This window comes from Bubalus bubalis, chromosome 13 (genome assembly GCF_019923935.1).
Source record: "Bubalus bubalis isolate 160015118507 breed Murrah chromosome 13, NDDB_SH_1, whole genome shotgun sequence".
Taxonomy (NCBI): Eukaryota; Metazoa; Chordata; class Mammalia; order Artiodactyla; family Bovidae; genus Bubalus; species Bubalus bubalis.
The window spans coordinates 40,747,529-40,767,652 of NC_059169.1; the positions used below are offsets into that span (position 1 = coordinate 40,747,529).

The 20,124-nt window shown below is 38.4% G+C and overlaps 1 protein-coding gene across 26 annotated transcripts in view; it reads left to right on the top strand.

Moving 5' to 3' along the window:
• KLF12 (Kruppel like factor 12) overlaps positions 1 to 20,124 on the top strand; it is a 534,319-nt gene that overhangs the window by 22,081 nt on the left and 492,114 nt on the right. For 3 of the 26 annotated variants that reach the window (XM_044927244.2, XM_044927239.2, XM_044927245.2), the window contains exon 2: positions 10,759 to 10,886. The exons of the other annotated variants lie outside the window; for them this stretch is intronic. The gene's annotated coding sequence lies outside the window, so the exon portion shown is untranslated. The remainder of the gene's footprint in view (positions 1 to 10,758; positions 10,887 to 20,124) is intronic. 26 annotated transcript variants of the gene reach the window in all.

Consider the following 20,124-nt stretch of genomic DNA (forward strand, 5'->3'; position numbering starts at 1 on the left):
TAAATTTCCTATGTGACCCCCGTCAATTTGGAAGATACGCTGTACTGTGCTGTTTGACTAACAGTAAGTATTTTAACCCCAGCTTCATGTTTATCGCTCATATAGTGCTGATCTGTGACAAAGAAAATGCACTGTTTCTTTAAGACAATTCTGTTGTGCAATTTTTTTTTTTTTTTTTTTTGGTGATATACTGCCATCGCTAGAACATTTTAGTAACAGATAGACACATCTTCAGTGTCTACAGTGCTAAGGGCCCGCTCTTATGTGTGATTATGTGTGATGCCATTGGTTAGCTAATTGCTTGCTTTGAAAAGAATCAGGAAATGACTTTCCACTACATCTTACAGTAAGGTGACTGTTTTCCTTACATTCTCTCCTTTGTGAGTTTTCTTTCATTGGTGCCCAGATATAGTGGAGTACCAGTTCAGTTCAGTTGGTTAGTCGTGTCTGACTCTTTGTGACCCTATGGACTGCAGCACGCCAGGCTTCCCTGTCCATCATCAACTCCCGGAGCCTGCTCAAACTCATGTCCGTCGGATTGGTGATGCCATCCAACCATCTCATCCTCGGTTGTCCCCTTCTCCTCCCGCCTTCAATCTTTCCCAGCATCAGAGTCTTTTCCAGTGAGTCAGTTCTTCGCATCAGGTGGCCAAAGTATGGAGCTTCAGCCTTAGCACCAGTCCTTCCAATGAGTTTTCAGGACTGATTTCCTTTAGGATTAACTGGTTTGATCTCCTTGTAGTCCAAGAGACTCTCAAGAGTCTTCTCCAACACCACAGTTCAAAAGCATCAATTCTTTGGCACTCAGCTCTCTTTTTAGTCCAACTCTCATATCCATACATGACTAGTGGAAAAACAATAGCTTTGACTACATGGACCTTTGTTGGCAAAGTAATGTCTCTGCTTTTTAATGTGCTGTCTAGGTGTGTCTTAGATTTTCTTCCAAGGAGCAAGTGTCTTTTAATTTCATGGCTGCAGTCACCATCTGCAGTGATTTTGGAGCCCAGGGCCTTTTATTCTAAGGATATGAGTCTATGGACACCTTGTACTGCTAGTACTCTTTTGTAATTTGCTAGAAATTTCTTTTTTAAGAGTAGTTCATTCATCTCTTCAAACCCTGGATGGAAAAATTGCTTTAGGTGTATTATTTTAAAAAAGTTTGGGGATTGTTATCCCAGTTTTTATCCTTACCTTGAAAATCATAAGAATCTTTGATCTCCAAATAGTTAAAATATCTTCTGGAAAGTCTTACTGTGAAATCATAAACGTGTGGTGGAAACAGTCATAGTCATGAAAATCAACTAATTCTGAATTCATATTTATGATGTGTGTGAGATTGCATTGAGATCTTGCCTTAGTTTGGTTGTGTTGCCTTAGAAAAATGCTTCAGACTCAGTGGCTTAAGCAGCACAAATTTATTTTCTCATGGTTCTGGGTACTATATGTCCCAGACCAGGGTTGGTCTGTAGTGAGGATTTTCTTCCTGGTTTGCAGATTGCCATCCTTTCCCTGTGTCCTTACCTGATAGAGTACTCTGGGGTCTCTTAGTATAAGGATACCAGCCTGGTTTGATTAGAGCCCTCCCTGATGACCTCATTTAATCTTATCACCTCCACCTGGACCTTATCTCCGAATACAGTCACACTGGGGGTTAGGCCTTCAACATAAACATTTTGGGCAGACACACACATTCTGTCCGTAATAGATCCAAAGCCTAAATTCTGGAAATAGAATGTTTTAACTCTCGGTTTATGTGTCTTATCAGAGTGAGTTCTTAATAGTTTGATTTTCAACTACTCAAATTGTTAAAAATTCATGTCTATGTATAATTTAAAGAGATTATTACCTCACCCAGTGAAGGTCTTTATAAAATTACCATGTAAATATGTGTGTTGGTTTGTGAGAACAAGAATATATAACTGGACTTTTTTCACACCTTAGAATAAACACACGGCCTTCCAAGATAAAATGGTGTTGAAACTAGGTAGAGTAATTCTTCAGTTCAGTTCAGTTCAGTTGCTCAGTCATGTCTGACTCTTTGCGACCCCATGAATCGCAGCACGCCCGGCCTCCCTGTCCATCACCAACTTCTGGAGTTCACCCAAACCCATGTCCATTGAGTCGGTGATGCCATCCAGCCATTTCATCCTCTGTCGTCCCCTTCTCCTACTGCCCCCAGTCCCCCTCCCAGCATCAGAGTCTTTTCCAACGAGTCAGCTCTTCCCATGAGGTGGCCAAAGTACTGGAGTTTCAGCTTCAGCATCAGTTCTTCCAAAGAACACCCAGGACTGATCTCCTTTAGAATGGACTGGTTGGATCTCCTTGCAGTCCAAGGGACTCTCAAGAGTCTTCTCCAACACCACAGTTCAAAAGCACCAGTTCCTCGGCGCTCAGCTTTCTTCACAGTCCAACTCTCACATCCATACATGACCGCTGGAAAAACCATAGCCTTGAGTAGATGGACCTTTTTTTGGCAAAGTAATGTCTCTGCTTTTGAATATGCTATTTAGATTGCTCATAACTTGCCTTCCAAGGAGTAAGCGTCTTTTAATTTCATGGCTACAATCACCATCTGCAGTGATTTTGGAACCCCAAGAAATAAAGTCCAACGCTGAGTAATTCTTAGGGGTGAGCAAAAAAATGCTGCTTAGGCTTCTGGCTGTACCGCAGTGTTGCTTTTCAAGCAGGGTGTTAGCAAAAAAGGGTATGGAATAAAGGCTTTTTTTTTCCATTTTTCCTGTTTTTGGGGTTTATCTAGAAGATGTATATTTCATTTGGATCTAAGGCAAAAAAATAAATACATATTTACTGAATGCCCACTGCAGTGGGTTGAATAGTGGCTTTTAGAAAGGTTTTTCCATTTCTGAATTTGTCATGCAAATGTGATGTGAATGTCGCCTAATATGGAAAAGACTCTTAAGGTCCTTGAGATGATGTCATTCTGGAGTAGCTGGGTGAGCCCTAAGTCCCATATGTGTCCTTATAAGAGTCAAAGGAGAATAGGTGATAGAAGACAGAGGTAGGAATTGGAGAGGTGTAGCCGTAAGCCACGACCACCATGTGATGCCAGCAGCCAACAAAAGCTGGAAGAGGCAAGGAATGGATTCTCTTCTAGAGGCTTCTGAGTAATGTGTCCCTGTTACCACCTTGATTTTGGGCTTCTGGCTTCCAGACTGTGAGAGAGGAATTTCTGTTAGGGCAGCCTCGGGTACTAATCCTCCGCCCCAGCTCTCTGCCATGGGGAAGTTGTTGTTGTTCAGTCCCCAAGTTGTGTCTGACTCTTTGTGACCCCATGGCCTGCAGCACACCAGGCTTCCCTATCTTTCACTATCTCCTGGAGTTTGCCCAAGTTCATGTCTGTTGAATCGGTGATGCCATCCAACCATCTCATCCTCTCTCACCCTCTTCTCCTCCTGCCTTCAATCTTTCCCAGCATGAGGGTGTTTTCCAATGAGTCACCTCTCACATCAGGTGGCCAAAGTATTGGAGCTTCAGCATCAGTCCTTTCAGTGAGTATTCAGGGTTGATTTCCTTTAAGATTAACTGATTTGATCTCCTTGCTGTACAAGGGACTCTCAAGAGTCTTCTCTAACACCACAATTCGAAAGCGTCAGTTCTTCGATGCTCTGCTTTGTCACTAGGAAATTAGAATTTTTTGAAATGTAAACCAAAACATAGTAAACTATTACAATGAATTTTATATTACAGTAAATTGTAATAAACTCTTGCAATGAGTTACGGTAAATTTGTACAGAGTATATTGGGAACACTGAAGGGTACAGCTAACGTTGTAAATTTGGAGAGTTTGGAGGATTCATCGAGGGTGAAACTTTTGATCTCAGCTTGAATGAGGAGTAATAAAAGTGTGCTTGGAAGAACGGGGATCGGGGAGAAACATGTGAAACAGCTGGTCCTGCTCTTTTAACCCCTATCTGGGAGATGAGCACCCATCTGAGGGCTCAGTCTTTTCAAGTATTATTGGGTGCAGAGCTGTTTCTTGAAGTGACGTTGTCAACTTGAAGCTGCCAGGCTCTAGTAGTCTGTCCCTGTGATACATAAAAGGTATCTAAAAAAATCATCCTCCAGCCGTGCTTCGTCATTTAGTCTTCTGGCTCAGTACCTTTGGCAGTTCAGAGAGGAGAATGAAGTCAGTATGTAACGTGTTGTGAGTTACAGTCTCTGTATGTTCTGTGGTTGGGGCTCTGCAAACTTTTGCATCAAGGGCCAGAAAGTAAATGTTTTAGACTTTGTTGGCTGAGGAAGGCTTTCTTATCTCTCCTTGCTATTTTTTGGAACTCTGCATTCAGATACTTATATCTTTTATGTCACATAAAGTGTCTGGGGGTGTGTTTGTGTGTGTAAGTATGTATATATATATTTTTTTTTTCTAAACCCACACACATATATATATTTACAACTTTTAAATATATATATGTATGTATGTGTTAGAGTGTGTGTATAGATGTGAAATAACCCTTTAAAAATGTAAAAAGTTTTAAGAGAACAGCCCTTACAAGAACAGGTCATAGGCTCTGTTTGGTCTGCTGACTCTTGTTCTATGATGTGTTAATAATGTCTTAAATTAGGGGTCCTTTTTCTTTTGAAAGGAGAATCAAGTATTTCTACTCTAAAGAATAGATATTGAATATGAACAGCTTAAAATCTGAGCCAGATTATGATTATTGGACTTTATAGCTTTCTAACCTCAAACAGAGATTGAACAAGTATAGACATGACCAGGTAAATGCTTGCTTTGTTCAATGTTCTTGCCTTTAAAAAAAAAAAAATTGAACTTGTGTGTGTGTGTGTGTGTGTGTGTGTATATATATATATATATATATAAAAGTGAAGTCACTCAGTTGTGTCCGACTCTTAGCGACCTCATGGACTGCAGCCCACCAGGCTCCTCCGTCCATGGGATTTTCCAGACAAAGACCCCCACAAAAAAGGAAGTATGCCATCTTGATGATTTCTCTGATTATACCACTTTGAAAGACTACATTTCTGTCTAGTAACTGATAGCACTTTTAAGAAGTCCTCTCTTTTTCCTCAGTGCAGATACTTTTCTATGTGAGATGTTGTACTTTTAAAGGTGCCTCACAAGGTTGTGTTCTTTAGCATGAATGATTGAACGGACACTTCAGATCATCTTGTGAGAGAACTTATTATTAAATTGTCTTCTCTTTTTTTTACTCACAGCTTCCGAAACATCCCAAGCAAAGAGCTTGTAGCTTTAAAATCTGTCAGCAAATTATGTTAGGATTATTTTAAATTCTTTCAAGGTAAGCATGTATAGCTTACCTCAAAGATGACTTTATTTTTAGTTCCAACAGTACTGTTGCAAATTAGGTGTTAGAAAAACATTATACTGAGGTTAAAATGAAAAGAATATTAAGGATATTTCAGAAGCTGTGTTACCACTCAGACTTCCTTTCAAAGTGTAGTGCAGTTTCCATTTGTTCTTTTCTCCCCTCACTGAGTACACAGAGTTCAGGTGAATCAATGAAATTTTCTGAGGCAAAAGGTAATTTTGGGTCAAATTGTATTACAGAGATCAATCTCAAATACAGAATTAGAATATGTAGTAGTCTCTTGTACTGCATGTGGTGCTTATATCCTGTTTCTGGAATATAAACCCCTCCTTGCCGACCAACACCACCAAACCTTAATCTCAGACTTCTTTTAGCCCCATCTCTCATCTTGACCTTCTTTCAGAGGAGAATATCAAGTCAACTGAATTCAGACCATCTGTGATGTCGTTGGTGAAATCTGGCAAAAAAAAAAGGGGGGGGGTGGTTAGAACACTGTTTCTTCCAGGGCCTGTTTAGTTATTTAAACCCACTCATCTGTAAAATGGGAGTGATATTTATTCTGTGTTTGTTGAGAGGATTACAGAAGCTGTGTGCAATGCTTCATCATAGTGCATGGCAGGGATATGGCCAGTGGATAGTAGTAGATATTATTACTGGATATTGTTCTCCTCTTCAGTCTAGAGGAAGAGAGAGAAAGTAAATAGCCTATAAGGTTAAAGCTGTGCTAAGACTAGTAGTAGAGGGAAAGTAATGGTAGTTCCTTGTAGAGGTTCTAAGAAACTCTGTAGAGGGATGGCTTATGAGCCCCACCTTGATGGGTGGGTTGCTTTGAATGGGTGGAGAGAGAGGAAAGGGCTGTCCACACACAGGAAGCAGCTTGAGCTCAGGGTGAGGCAGGAAGTCTTGGGTGTGTGTAGGGCTGAGGTCCACTGTGGCTGATTTAGCCCACAGCAATGCTTTCTTTGGAAATATACAATGCTTTCAAAAACTTGAGCCCACAGAGTAACATGAAAGATTTCATTTAAATCTAGATTTCCAATTTTTCTTAAAAAGTTTGTTTACAGCTGTTGGTTGAAACTTACCACCATTCCTTAGTCTCATATTGTTTTAATTAATGTATTTTAGCATCTTAATATAGCTCAAATCTTTAAAAATGCCATGGTTATTGTCACTACTTTATTCAGTGTGTTCTTGTAGGCAGTTTCTGTTGGCTTGGATTAATATTTTTCTTTCAGGTTAAGGAAGCATCATTTTTTCACCAAGAATTATTGTCAAGAATAGACTTTGAATTTTATCAAATGTTTTGGCGCATATTATGATTTTTCTTTTTGACATACTGATGCTTTGCTTTATGGTATGTTTCTTTTCATTGGTAAATTAGTAAGTTTCCCATGTTTTTCTGTGCTCTAGAGCATCAGAATAATCTTTTCTTTTAAAAATTATTATAAAATGTATTATCTATTCCATAAATGTTGGGAAACTTGATGTTTGTATCTATATTTTTGAAATAATTGTTTTTTTCCCCTTCCAGCACCTCACTGAATCTATCCTGTAGTGATTGATTCAGTCAGATTTCTTACCTCTTTTAAATCAATATTGGTTGATATCCATGGTTACACCAAAATAATTTTGTGGTTATTTTCAAATTCAGTAGCATAATTTTGAACATAATATATTTTAAAAATATTTTATTTGGTAATTAAAAGCAATTCTTAATTTCATGATTTTCGTATCATATCTTTAAAATGAACTAGTTTATGATTTCTTTTACTTTTTTTCCTTTCTGTTTTATTCAGGTATAATTGACATGCAACACAGTATAAGTTTAATAATTTGACTTATATACATTATGACATTACTCCAATGGTAAGTGAACATTGTGGTTGTTCACTAAACATTTCACATAGATACACAGTGTTTTATTGTAATGAGAACTCTTAGGATGTATTCTCTTAGCAACGTTCATCTATAACATGCAGCAGTGTTAATCATGTATATTGCACACCTAGTATTTATCTTATAACTGGAAATTTGTACCTTTTGATCACTTTCATCCAAATCCCCCTCCCTCCTCCATGTACATTACAAAGTGATCACCATGAAACGTCTGGTTTCCATCTGTCATCATACAAAGACATTACAGTGTCATTGACTGTATTCTCTATGTTGTACATTTCATCTCTGTAACTCATTTAGTTTATAACTGGAAGTTTTTACCTTTTAGGGCGCCATCTGTTTGTTTTGTCTATAACTGTGTCTGTTTTGTTAGCTTTGTTCATTTGTTTTTAGGTTCCACGTGTAAAGTCATATGGTGTTTTTCCTTCTCTGACTTATTTCACTTAAAATAATACCTTCTAGATGCACGTTGTTGCAAATGGCAAAGTTTCATTCCTTTTTATGGCTGAGTAATATTCCATTTGATATAGACTTTACATTTTGTTATTTTTTGTTAGGAAAGTCTGATTTACAATTCCTGCGTGTGTGTGTATATATATATATCTTCTTCATCTGTCCGTCAGGGAGCACTGAGGTTGTTTCTGTGTCTTGGCTATTGTAAATAACGCTGCTGTGAACATAGGGATACGTGTATCATTTTGAATTAGTCTTTTTGTTTTCTTTGGAAAAATATCCAGAAGCAGAATTGCTAGATAATATGGAAGTTCTGTTTTTATTTTTTAAAGGAAACTACACTGTTTTCCATGGTGGCTGTTGGATTTTACATTCCCACCAACAGTGCACAAGGGTTCAGTTTTCTCCACATCCTGTTTTTTGTTGTCTTTTTGATAATAGCCATTTTGACATGTGTGGGGTGATAGCCCATTATAGACTGGTTTTGCATTTCCCTGATGATTAGTGATGTTGAGCATCTTTTCATGTGTCTGTTGCCTATCTGTATGTCTTCCTTGGAAAAATATCTATTAAATTTCTCTACTTATTTTTTAATTGGGTTATTTGTTCATTTATGTTGAGTAGTATAAATTCTTTGTATATGTTGGATATTAATCCCTCATCAATTTCCAAATGTCTCCTCCCATTCAGTAGGTGGCCTTTGGCCTTTTCATTTTGTTGATAGTTTCCTTCACTGTGCAAATGCTTTTTAGTTTGATAGCTCATTTTATCACTTAAAAAAATTCAAGTTCAGTACATTTTTTCTGTTGCATTTTATAATTGATTATTTCAAAGTGATTAGATTTTACGTTTAGTTATTTTTTAATTAAAAAATCTGATTTGCAGTTTCTGGATTTTGGCATTTATTTAGAATTCTTCATCATGGAAGTATGATTAATTTAGATGGAATTTCTGTGTATATTTAAAAATAAAGTATATTTAACTTTTAGAAAATTTGATGTAAATATGTTCAGCTTTTGTCTTTTGCTCTTGAAGAGTTCTACTTTACTTCTTGAAGAAAGACCATATGTAAATGAACATTAGAATTTCGAGACCAATTGGAATCAGTAGGACTTTAGTGAAATAGTTGACCCCAGGAGATTCAAAGCAAGTGCGAAATACCTAGATATGGATAAATTATTATTGCTATTACAGAGAACTTAAGTATATATTGGAGAAGGAAATGGCAACCCACTCCAGTATTCTTGTCTGGAGAATCCCATGGATGGAGGAGCCTGGTAGGCTACAGTCCACGGGGTTGCAAAGAGTCGGACACGACTGAGCGACTTAACTTTCTAACTTTCTAAGTATATATATACATACTCATGGAGATGAAGGACATACTTTAAAATAAAAGAGGCTTTTTCTGATCTCTATAGAGTACTGAGCATCTATAATACAGTTAGTTTCTTAAGTGAATCATGCTATGTGTGGGCATTTTCACTTTGGTTCCCGTACTCTGACTAAGCATAGCTGTACCGTCCTTCAAGTACAGGGCAAGTACAGGCTTAGCTTTCCTTAATTTCTTGTTTCTGTTGTGTGATTTATTTCTCTAATCTAATTCTTATTCTTTAAATTGAGATATACATATACACATGTACATACACATATATACAGCGTATATATACCGAGAGACCTCATACTTAGGTAGAATGTAAAATGATCTAAAAAGTGATGTGTTAACGTTTCTTCATACTCTTATTTCTGTAGCGATATGATTATCTTGAAATTCAGCTTATTTATTTTAGCTTAGTATGATTATACTGTGATTTCAGATTTTGATTGAAAAGTTTGTAGAAAAATTGCATACTCTACCCAGGATATTTGCTCTTAGAAATTGGATCCTCAGTACACGTGTGTCCCATAGAGGTGGCTTTATTCCTTTTTCCTTTGAGCTCTTTTGAAGTGGAACTAACTCCCTTACCCAGACTTTACCATCATCATACAGAACAAGAAAGACCTTCTTGAATTGTTTCGCTTAGCTGTATTTTGTGGTTAGTGGGAGATAGATTTGAGTTGCTAAGTTTACCTTGTTGTCTTTATAGACAGTGAAAAATACCTAACAATACTTGGGTTGGAGCAGGTGTCTAAAATCATCTGTTTAGCATAACACAATTTTTGTTATTTAGGCAGTTACATTTTTTGAATATAATTTATTGTATGGCCTTGATAATGATAAAAAAGCAGATTTTCTACCAACAGTTTTGTAAGTATGTATTGATTTTGTTTCTCCAGAAAATGTCACTATTTCTTATCAATAAAATGAAGGTTTTGAAAAATTTTGAGTATTCGATAATTAAAAATACACGTCTTGAAATGTAGTGTTGAGAAGAGGAAATGAAATTTCAATTTTAAAGTGCACTAAATTAGTCTGTTTTGTTATGTTAGAAACCATTAATTTCCCTTTGTAGTGAACCATAATCGCAATTTTCGCCTATACTTAAAATAATGAACTTTTCAGATAATTATATGAAAACTTTATGTTAGGTATTTGAACTCAGTTTTAATGTCTAAGATGTCCATTTTCAAAAGGAAATTGGTGCAGACATCTGTTGAAATACCTATATTGTCAAAACAGTCTCAAATAAGCAGTTTGCCTGTTTATGAGTCTACAAGCATTTCCTGTCTACAGGTAAAGCCCAGATGAAGCCTTTAATAACTGGGAACCAGCAAATGTGATTATGAAATATAATTGACTGTGAGTGCCTTGAGGACAGGGACAAAGCTTTATAAATAGCCTTGAATTCCCAGTAACTGTGGTACGAGCTACAGAGTAGGGGCTCAATCAAGTGTGTAAAATTCAATTACACCATTTCTTTTTAAAGCTGACAAGAAATTGCTATCTCATAACTACCTTAATTTTATTATAATAAGAGATGAGGCCAAGTAGCAGTGTCTAGGCTTGAGTCTCTCTTTTTTTTCTCTCCTCTCCTTATATGTGGCAGCAAAGTCATTTGCCCTGCCTTTCTTTCTCTTTACAAAAAGTCTTCTTCCTCTTTTCCTTTGGACTCCATTAGACACTGTGTATTATTATTATTTTTTTTCCTTTTATTGTCAGTGCTTGAATAGTGCATTACTTGAACAAACACTTCATCCTTTCGTGGAAAAACTCCTTCAGAAGCTCTGTTCCTGTTAACACCTTCAGGTTGGAAGCCAAGAAGTGCTGTCTTCTCCACTTGTACAATGGTGAGAGAAGCCAAGAATTCTGCCACCCCCAACCCCCCGCATTCCATTCCATGTGAATTTACTCTTTTACCAAAGATCCTTTTCTTCTTTTTTCAAACTTCTCTTCCCCTTGCTTGCCTTCTCAGTAATTTTTCTTTTTTGCTTTGTGGATGAATCTTCAATAAGGTCAAATCATTCTCTGTGTTGTCTTCCCAGGTGGCTCAGGTAAAGAATCTGCCTGCTAATGGAGGAGATGTGGGTTTGATCCCTGGGTCAGAAAGATCTCCTGGAGAAGGGAATGGCAACCCTAAGAGTCTTAAAGAGTCAGACATGACTGAGCACGCATGCACACATGCATTCTCTATGTATTATTTGATGCTTCTAATTAAACTATTTCAAATGTAATAATGACGTAACTTTGTTTCTAGCTTTGCTTCCCATTTTCCCTTTATCGATCAGATTATATTTTAAAAATTTTAAATAAAGAGGCTGTGATGAAGTTAAACATCATTAGGGATAAAACTCAATTCTGTTGGGTATACAAGGCCCAGGTAGTTGTAGTTCCAGAAAAGACTTGCTTTTGAAAATTCTGGAGTGGCTAAATAAGACACGATTTCCTTTTGACGGTTACCTCCTCACCTTCCTTACCGTCAGAACTTGGTGCTGTGCTTGACTCAGGTGATGTACCACAATTCATGGTGACCCAACCTGTTGTGAACTGTTTATGGTCTTAAAAAAAGACAAATAATTTCAGAAATTAATAAAATTAGTAAAAGTGGCTAAAGAGCAATAGAGGAAAAGTATCCAGAGCTCCTGTGGAACCTGTATGGAGCATAAAGGGGGACCTGGCCTACTTTAGTTAATGTTTACTCATCAAATTTAAAATATATGAGAACCTATCTATTCCATGTTTTATCTCCCAGTCACCATGGTTTCTTACGGCTATTCTGTTTGGTGTGCAGGCATGCGCAGTCACTTCCGTCATGTCCGACTCTTTGTGATCCTATGGACAGTAGCCTGCTAGGCTCCTCTGTCCATGGGATCCTCTAGGCAAGAATACTGAAGTGGGTTGCCATATTTTCCTCCAGGGGAATCTTTCATACCCAGGGATTGAACTCGGTTCTGCCAGGATTTCCTGCATTGCAGGCAGATTCTTTACCTACTGAATCACCTGTTTCATATTGCTAGTCTGTTGCTTCCTAAACTAAATCTAATGAATTTAGAAGTTAATAGATTTAATTAGTAACACTATATATGTTTAAGGATTTATATCCTAAACTAGGAGAATGTTTTCTTGATAGAACATTCTGATTCCTGGAATTGTATACCAGCTCTACTATAGTATATTTTCACTCTATGAGACTCTGGGAAAATGGTGGTACCATAAAGAGAAATAAGGAGAAGCTGAGAGAGATGTAGGGGAACTGGAGATAAACAGTAAAAACCATGTGACTTGACCAAGGGGTTCTGTTCATTCCAAACACTGGGTACATGGATTCACTGAAACCATATGATATTAACCACACATTTAATCTTGAATGATTTGGAGGTCATGCAAGTCAGGAGAGTTTGGTGTCTTACTCATCTTCATGAATTTCACTTTATATGAATGTGCAGAAGTGTCAGTCTGAAAAGTTGCAGTTGAATGAATATGGGATGACACAGCATGAGTTTAATCACCCACTGAATCTTTCTACCTGTCCACAGAGAAATAGTGATGCAATCTCAACACTATGTAGAAACAAAGTGTGCACATCATTGAAATAATGAGCTAAAAATACATTCAACTGTGACTTGCGAGCCCCCAAATCATCTTATCTGGGAAATTTCCTTATCTGTATATGCCTCTTTATTTTTGTACGCAATGTGTGTGTATTATAATAATAACAGGATAAAATCAATATGTAACCCAGTTTTAGAAAGGTAATTTTTCCACTGGGAAAATTGTTCTCCCCTTTTTTTGTATTAAATTAACTTTTTAGGATCTATTACAGGGTCATATTTTAACTAATAACTTCACCTACTTCTAATGTAATTTCTGTCGTTGTCTGTAAATCACTATGTAAGCTGTGATGCTGTAATAAAGTAGGTCTCATGTTGATGAGTTATTTGTGTAATCATTGTACTTTATTTGATAGTATCATAAGTGATTAAGCCTTTTGAAATTAGGCAGAATTTAATTTTGGCTCATTATTATGTATTCATGGTGGTTTTGAAGTTGTCTTTTTCCTTTGTGGATCAGTTCAGTGCTAGGGAAGCATTTATTTAATGGTGAATGTTTGTTTTTCACTCAAAATATCCATAAAGTCAAATACAAATAGCACGTTATATCTTACTCAGATACCTCTAATTAAAAGTTGGACTTTATTCTTCAGAATTCTCTGTGGGGTGACTCTGGGCCACTTAGGAGATTGTTTTCTTGTTAGTGGCCACTAGTAGCCAGTATGTATGTGCTTGTCCTGGTACACGCTGCTGTTTTAGATTGAGAGTACCTCCAAATGGCATTTTCCATGCTTCATTGTGGATATTTCTTAGCATCTAGATGAATGCCTTGGCACACACAAGCTTTAAAAATTTTTAAAAAATTTTGTTTTACTTTTGGAGTATGGTTGTTTTACAGTGTTGCCTTAGTTTCTGCTGTACAACAAAGTGAATCAGCTATATGTATACACATGCCCCCTCCCTCTTACGCCTCTTTCCCATCTTACCCCTTTTGGTCATTACAGAGCACAGAGCTGAGCTGTCTGTACTACACAGCACACACACTTTTAAAATCACATTGTTGTTTTAATTTGGTACCACGAAGAAAGCCTTAAATGACCAGCTAAAAGGATACTCCTGTTTAGTAATGTTAAAAATTTAACTTAACGTTTTTTCAACAGCTAGGAAAAAATTCTGCAATGTCCTAGAATTTGTTTTCTGATGGAATTTTTAGAAAAAAAATTGAAAATTATTTACTTAATTTAAAATTTACAGCACTTTGCGTGAGTGGTACAGTTGTTAGCATTTCAGTATGTTTCCTCTATGATATACCTCACTCTCCTGTTATCTCTGGTCTCTTAAGTAAGAGTAAGCTTTAGACATAGTACACCATCATCCCGAAATACCTCAGTGAAAGTTTTCCCAGGAAAGAATACTCGTATACACCTGCCATAGTAACACAGCCAGCCCTCTGATCCACAGACCTCATTCTGATTTTACCAGCTGTCCCATTGCTTGCTTGTTTTCCCGTCTGTTCAGAAATCCATCCCAGAATATACATCACAGTCAGTGGACATACCTCTTCCCACTCCTTGAATCAGGACCATTTCCTCAGTCATTCCCTGTCTCTCACATGTAAGGTACAGACCTACATACTGGAGGAAGATCCTGAGCCATTTGGTGATGTTAGTTTTGATCATCGTGTGTGTCTGCAGGATTTCCCTTCCAAAGGCACCATCTCCCCCTTTGTAACAGGGAGGTAATCTGAGATTACACCAGGATCCTGCCTTCACCAAAGCACCATCCACGAAGCTTATTCTCCATTGACTGCTCTGCCTGAATCAGTTGACGCAGGGATAGTTACCAAGTGGTGATTTTCATTTCCTGTCTTTCCTTCTAGTGGTAATCTACTTTATGGAAGTGGTTTCCCTTCTTCCTCATTTGTTTATTTTTTCATGTATCACAGATTCTTTGTGTATTTAGGGGGTTCTGATTCATCATTATCCTTATTTATTTTGATGTTCATATTGTCCCAAATTTGGCAAATGAGGATCTCTTTCAAAGTAGCTTGTGTGTCTTTTGACACATTCTCATCAGTCTTGGGCTTCCCTTGTGGCTCAGCCGGTAAAGAATCTGCCTGCAATGCGGGAGACCTGGGTTTGATCCCTGGGTGGGAAGATCCCCTGGAGAATGGAAAGGCTACCCTCTCCAGTATTCTTGCCTGGAGAATTCCATGGACTGTATAGTCCATGGGGTCACAAAGAGTCGGACATGACTGAGTGACTTTCACTTTTCTTTCATCAATCTTGGAGCACTTTCTTACTTTGTGACTATCCCAGGCTTGTTTTTGCTACTTTCCTTGCCCCATCCTTGAAATAAGCTGTATTTTTCAGGTAGCCCTTGTTCCTTTCAGTGAACAGTGGTATTCAGAAACTTAAGATCTGGGCTCTCCCAGTAGACCTGAGGAAATACGTCCATGTCTGCACACATATAAGTATTTTTACCCACATAAACACACCTGGAGCCTCAGTGGTAAAAAATCAATCTGCAGTGCAGGAGATGCGAGTACCATCCCTGGGTCAGGAAGATCCCTTGGAGGAGAGCATGACAACCCACTCCAGCATTTTTGCCGGAAAAATTCTATGGCCCGAGGAGCCTGGTAGGCTGTGGTCCATGGAGTCACAAAAGAGTTGGACACGACTGAAGCCACTGAGCACGTACACACTCATAATCACTTCGTCTATATTTATGCCTATTTCTGTTGTGAAGTGAAATGGAAGTTGCTCAGTCGTGTCCAACTCTTTGTGACCCCATGGACTGTATAGTCCATGGAATTAGTGGGTAGCCTTTCCCTTCTCCAGGGGATCTTTTCTACTCAGGGATAGAACCCAGGTCTCTCACATTGCAGGCAGGTTCTTCACCAGCTGAGCCACAGGGCACTGCGTATGCTGCTGCTACTGCTAAGTTGCTTGAGTTGTGTCCCACTCTGTACGACCCCATAGACGGCAGCCTACCAGGCTCCCCCTTCCCTGGGATTCTCCAGGCAAAAATACTGGAGTGGGTTGCCATTTCCTACTCCGATGCATGAAAGTGAAAAGTGAAAGTGAAGTCCTTCAGTCATGTCCGACTCTTAGAGACCCCATGGACTGCAGCCTACCAGGCTCCTCCGCACATGGGATTTTCCAGGCAAGAGTACTGGAGTGGGCTGCCATTGTCTTCTCCGGGGATTGCGTATATATATTTAAAAAAACTAAATTCATAATTAAACTTTCAATTCTAACCCAACGTGTCTTTCCAGCTTTTGCCCTTTCTATGTTTGTAAATACCTGCTCAAGCAGTGAGAAGCCTGATCCTGGTTAGTGACAGTATACATCCTTATTTGCTCAGTCATTTTACTTGTTTTCCCTATCCATTCTCTGTCTTATTGTCTGCTGTCTCCTTACCATCCACCCCCTCACTGCCCTGTGTCTTAAGTCACCAATGGATAGCTGCTAACATGCGTCAGTACTTTCCGTCTCTAAAGCATTCTCACCCCACCCCCACTCCTACTTTCCAGGTGCTTGGGGCCAGTGGGTATGCTTATCTGCATGTGCTATCTCCGCCCACCCCTACCCCCAGCTCCACCTTCTTCCCATCCCATCAGCTCTCCATGTTCTCAGGTGTTGCTGGCCAAACAATGCAATAATATTTTATGGTAGAATTCCGTGGACAGAGGAGCCTGGCAAGCTACAGTCCATGGGGTTATAAAGAGTCAGATATGGCTGAGTGACCTTGACTTGTACCATTTTAACACCTTTAGTGTTGTTGTTAGGATGTGTTATTAAAGTTTTTTTCAGTTTAAATGAATTTCTTTTTTAAAATGAGGGATTACTCTATGAGGGGTATCACACTGGGTGTATTACAGAAATGAAGATAGACACAGTCCCGTGATGTGGGAGACCCGGGTTTGATTCCCTGGGTCGGGAAGATTCCCTGGAGAAGGGAATGGCTACCCATTCCAGTATTCTTGCCTGGAGAATTTCATGGACAGAAGAGCCTGGTGGGCTACAATCCATGGGGTCGGCAAGGAGGATCAGACACAACTGAGACTAATGCTTTCACTTTTCCACTCATTATGGGACCATGACTAGAAGGTGAAACTGCTGAATTTTACAAAAAAGGAAGAATGTTGAGGATGTACACTGGAAGTGCCTCCCTGGTAATCCTGTATTAGTGTCTTTCTCCTACAGGATTCACAAAGTGAATTATTTGGTATTTGTGGTGTGAATATGATATGTGGCCAGCCTAGAGGAATGACTTGGAGAGTAGCAGTCTCTGAGTACAAGACCAGTGCGTTGATTTGATGATCTTTGTATAGCGTTGCTCAGAAGCCTGTTTTTATTATTCATTTTTGCGTGGTTGGAAGGGACTAGCTGATGTTTCTGAGCAAGGTTGTAAAGTATTCATATGCTTATGGGGCTTGACCCAAGGCAAAGAGATTTCTCTAACGTCATTTATAGAATAATAGTTAGGAATTTGGACTTTGCTGGTGGCTTAGTGGTAAAGAATCCACCTGCCAAACTGGAGACGTGGACTCAATCCTCATATCGGAAGATCCCCTGGAGAAGGAAATGGCAACTCACTCCAGTATTCTTGCCTGGAGAATCCCATGGACAGAGGAGAATGGTGGGCTACAGTCCATGGGGTCGCAGAGAGTCAGACACAACTTAGTGACTAAACAACAACAATTCGGAATATAAATCCAGCAGGGGGAAAAGAAGTCATAAAAATAGCCTTTGCTAACTTCAGAAAGTAAACACATGTTAATGAAATGTCACTCATTTGTGTTATAAAACAGGGCCTGTGGCATATAGCATATTCTCACTTTAAGGATTTAAAATAACCAGTGTCCCACGTGGGCTTGTTTACTTGTTTGTTAATTAAACATAATTGCTTAATAATAGTTCAGTGCTGCATGAACTAGCTAGCAGAATATTTTCTAAAAATTGTTAAGCTGATGATGATGACTCCTTGTATAAAAATTCGAAAACAAAGGTTACCAAGGTCTGATTTATATAATGGCTCTTTCCTGTGGTATTGACTAACTCTCTGGGAAGTGTGCATTCCTTTCTCCTGGCACAATCCATGTATGAGGTTTTATACGGCCATTCATTATTCAGTATACAGGTCTCCAGGGCATGAGCCCTGGAGAGTAATGGGAGCTTAAAGGAGCTTTGGAAAGCATCTGTCTCCTGTAGATAAAGGTAAAGTGACTTGCACTCGGTTATGGAGTTTGAGTGCAGCAGAGCCAGGGGCCCAGACGGAAACTAAGCTCTCCTGGCTCTAAGTCAAAATCTATGCCCGAGGTCTTCGTGCTTCTGGATTTGGGGGTGATGGTAGTGGTCATAATAATAACCATAATGAATCGCACAATCATAGCAATTTAAAATTTAGTTTATATGGTTATAGAAATAATGTAAATGCATTATAAAAATAAACTATATGATTATATATTATATAAATAGTAGTTATATAATAATTATAATAATTATTATTTGATTAGCGTAACAGTTTGTAACACCAAGCTTTAGCCAGGAGGTAAGCAATGCCAATGGTTAGTAATTACCTGGACCATTTTTAACACTTAATTAAAATGGGCAATGTTCTCTTGTCAGTGTTTAATTTCAAGAATCTGAGCAGTGAGTTCAGCTGTATCTGTGAGTGATAAGCTGAAAAGCAGAATTTCCTTTGGTGTAATGGCTAAAACGGTTCCAGTCCTGGGATCAGGATTTCTGAAGAGGTGAGTGGGACAGAGGAAAATTTACAGGGCCTTAACCATCATTTGGTAGCAGATGCTAAATGGGCCTGTAAAAATTAGTTTAGCTGGGTGTTTACATTTCGTAGTTTCGTTCTTGGATTTTTATGTATGTGAAAAGGGAGAGAATGGAAAATTGAATTCAGACTCACTCTGTGGTGGGCCAGTAGATGCACCTGTAAATCAAAAGGAATATTTCAAAAAAGTATTTGAAAGAGCATTTCATAGAGTTGGAGCTTGTATTATGTGGAGGAGCATTTCATAGAGTTGGAGTTGTATTATGGAGAAATACTAAGTGTTGCTTTAGAGAAAAGTCGCTTTGCAATTGCAGACATTTAAATCATCAAAGCACATGAATATATGTATAACATTTTAAAGTATGCTGTGTGGTTAAATGTTTGGAAAAATACTTAAGAATGTGTTAAAAATGTTGGGTATAGTGTCTGAATCTTGTTAAGCAGCAACTTTCAACAGCATATGTAGTGTTTGGATCTTCGGGCCAGGGTTGTGATGCTTTACACGTTACTGTGATTTAATAATGGCTCTTTGAAATTTAAAACTGTTTAAGCCCTCTGGAGAAGGAAATGGCAACCCACTTAAGTATTCTTGCCTGGGAAAGCCCATGGACACAGGAGCCTCGAGGGCTACAGTCCATGGGTTCACAAAAGAGTTGGACGTGACTTAGCGACTAAGCAACAACAACAACAATTAAGTTCTACAGTTGTGTTTAAAACTCATCCATGTTATGATTTCTGTCTCCGTTTTCCTCCTGTATTTGGTTGTCGATGAAAGAAAAAAGTCCAGGTACTGTGGACCTGGGAGAGACGTCTAATCTATATTACCTATTTTCTCCGTGTTAAAAAGTTCACTCGCGGATGTTTGTAGAAGTGATAGACTCCATCGTGCTTTCTGAAAGTGCCATGTCTCCTATAAATCCTTTGAGAGGAGGGAAAAAAAAGCCTGCCCCCCTAAAAGCACACCCTTATTTTATTATAGTATAAAGTCCTTGGAAAACTCCCAGGTTTGAATTGTAGTGCTTAGAGAGTCTTCAGAGACAAAATTATTTCTGAACTTGGTATTTGTATTCATTTTGCACTGAATTTGTATTACCATAATATGAGCAATGTACTTTTTCGGTTTGAAGAGTTAGAAGTAAACTAAGTAAAGTAAACTCATGCAGAAGAAGAGATTTGGAATTTGAACTCAGAGATGTCTGACCCAAGGTTTCTAATAAATCCAGATTTTAAACATTTTTTGTTTTCCGTTTCACATAGTGAGTTAAGGTAAATGGCCCAAACTGTGTTGGGCGCTTACTGAACTGGATCACAAACTGCTTTCTAGCTTTTTGGGGCTCTCTGGACAGACTTTTCTTCTGTTTGTTCTTCCATCCACCCCAGGTAAAGAAGCAGGCTGGGAAAGTGATATTCTAGTTGCCTTCTCATTTCTCTGATACTAGAAGGTAATTTTTTTTCTTTCTAATAGGCCGCAGCCACATATGTGAACCAAGGATAAAAGGGAAATGACACAGGTAGAGTTTCCTTGTCCCAGGTGAAACCTGCTGAGTTTCCTAGGATACAGACTTGGTTTACAAATACTGATTTGAAAAAGCTTTAAGGAGATCCTAGGTCATGGTTTCTGTCTTTCAAACAGTTTTTTTTAGAGAGCAAGTTAAATAACTGAATCTTTAATGATCGCGTTTTATGGGGAATAGAATACATCTTCCATAGTAGGTGATTCTGTGAAACTTGGATTGAGCTTCTTTGC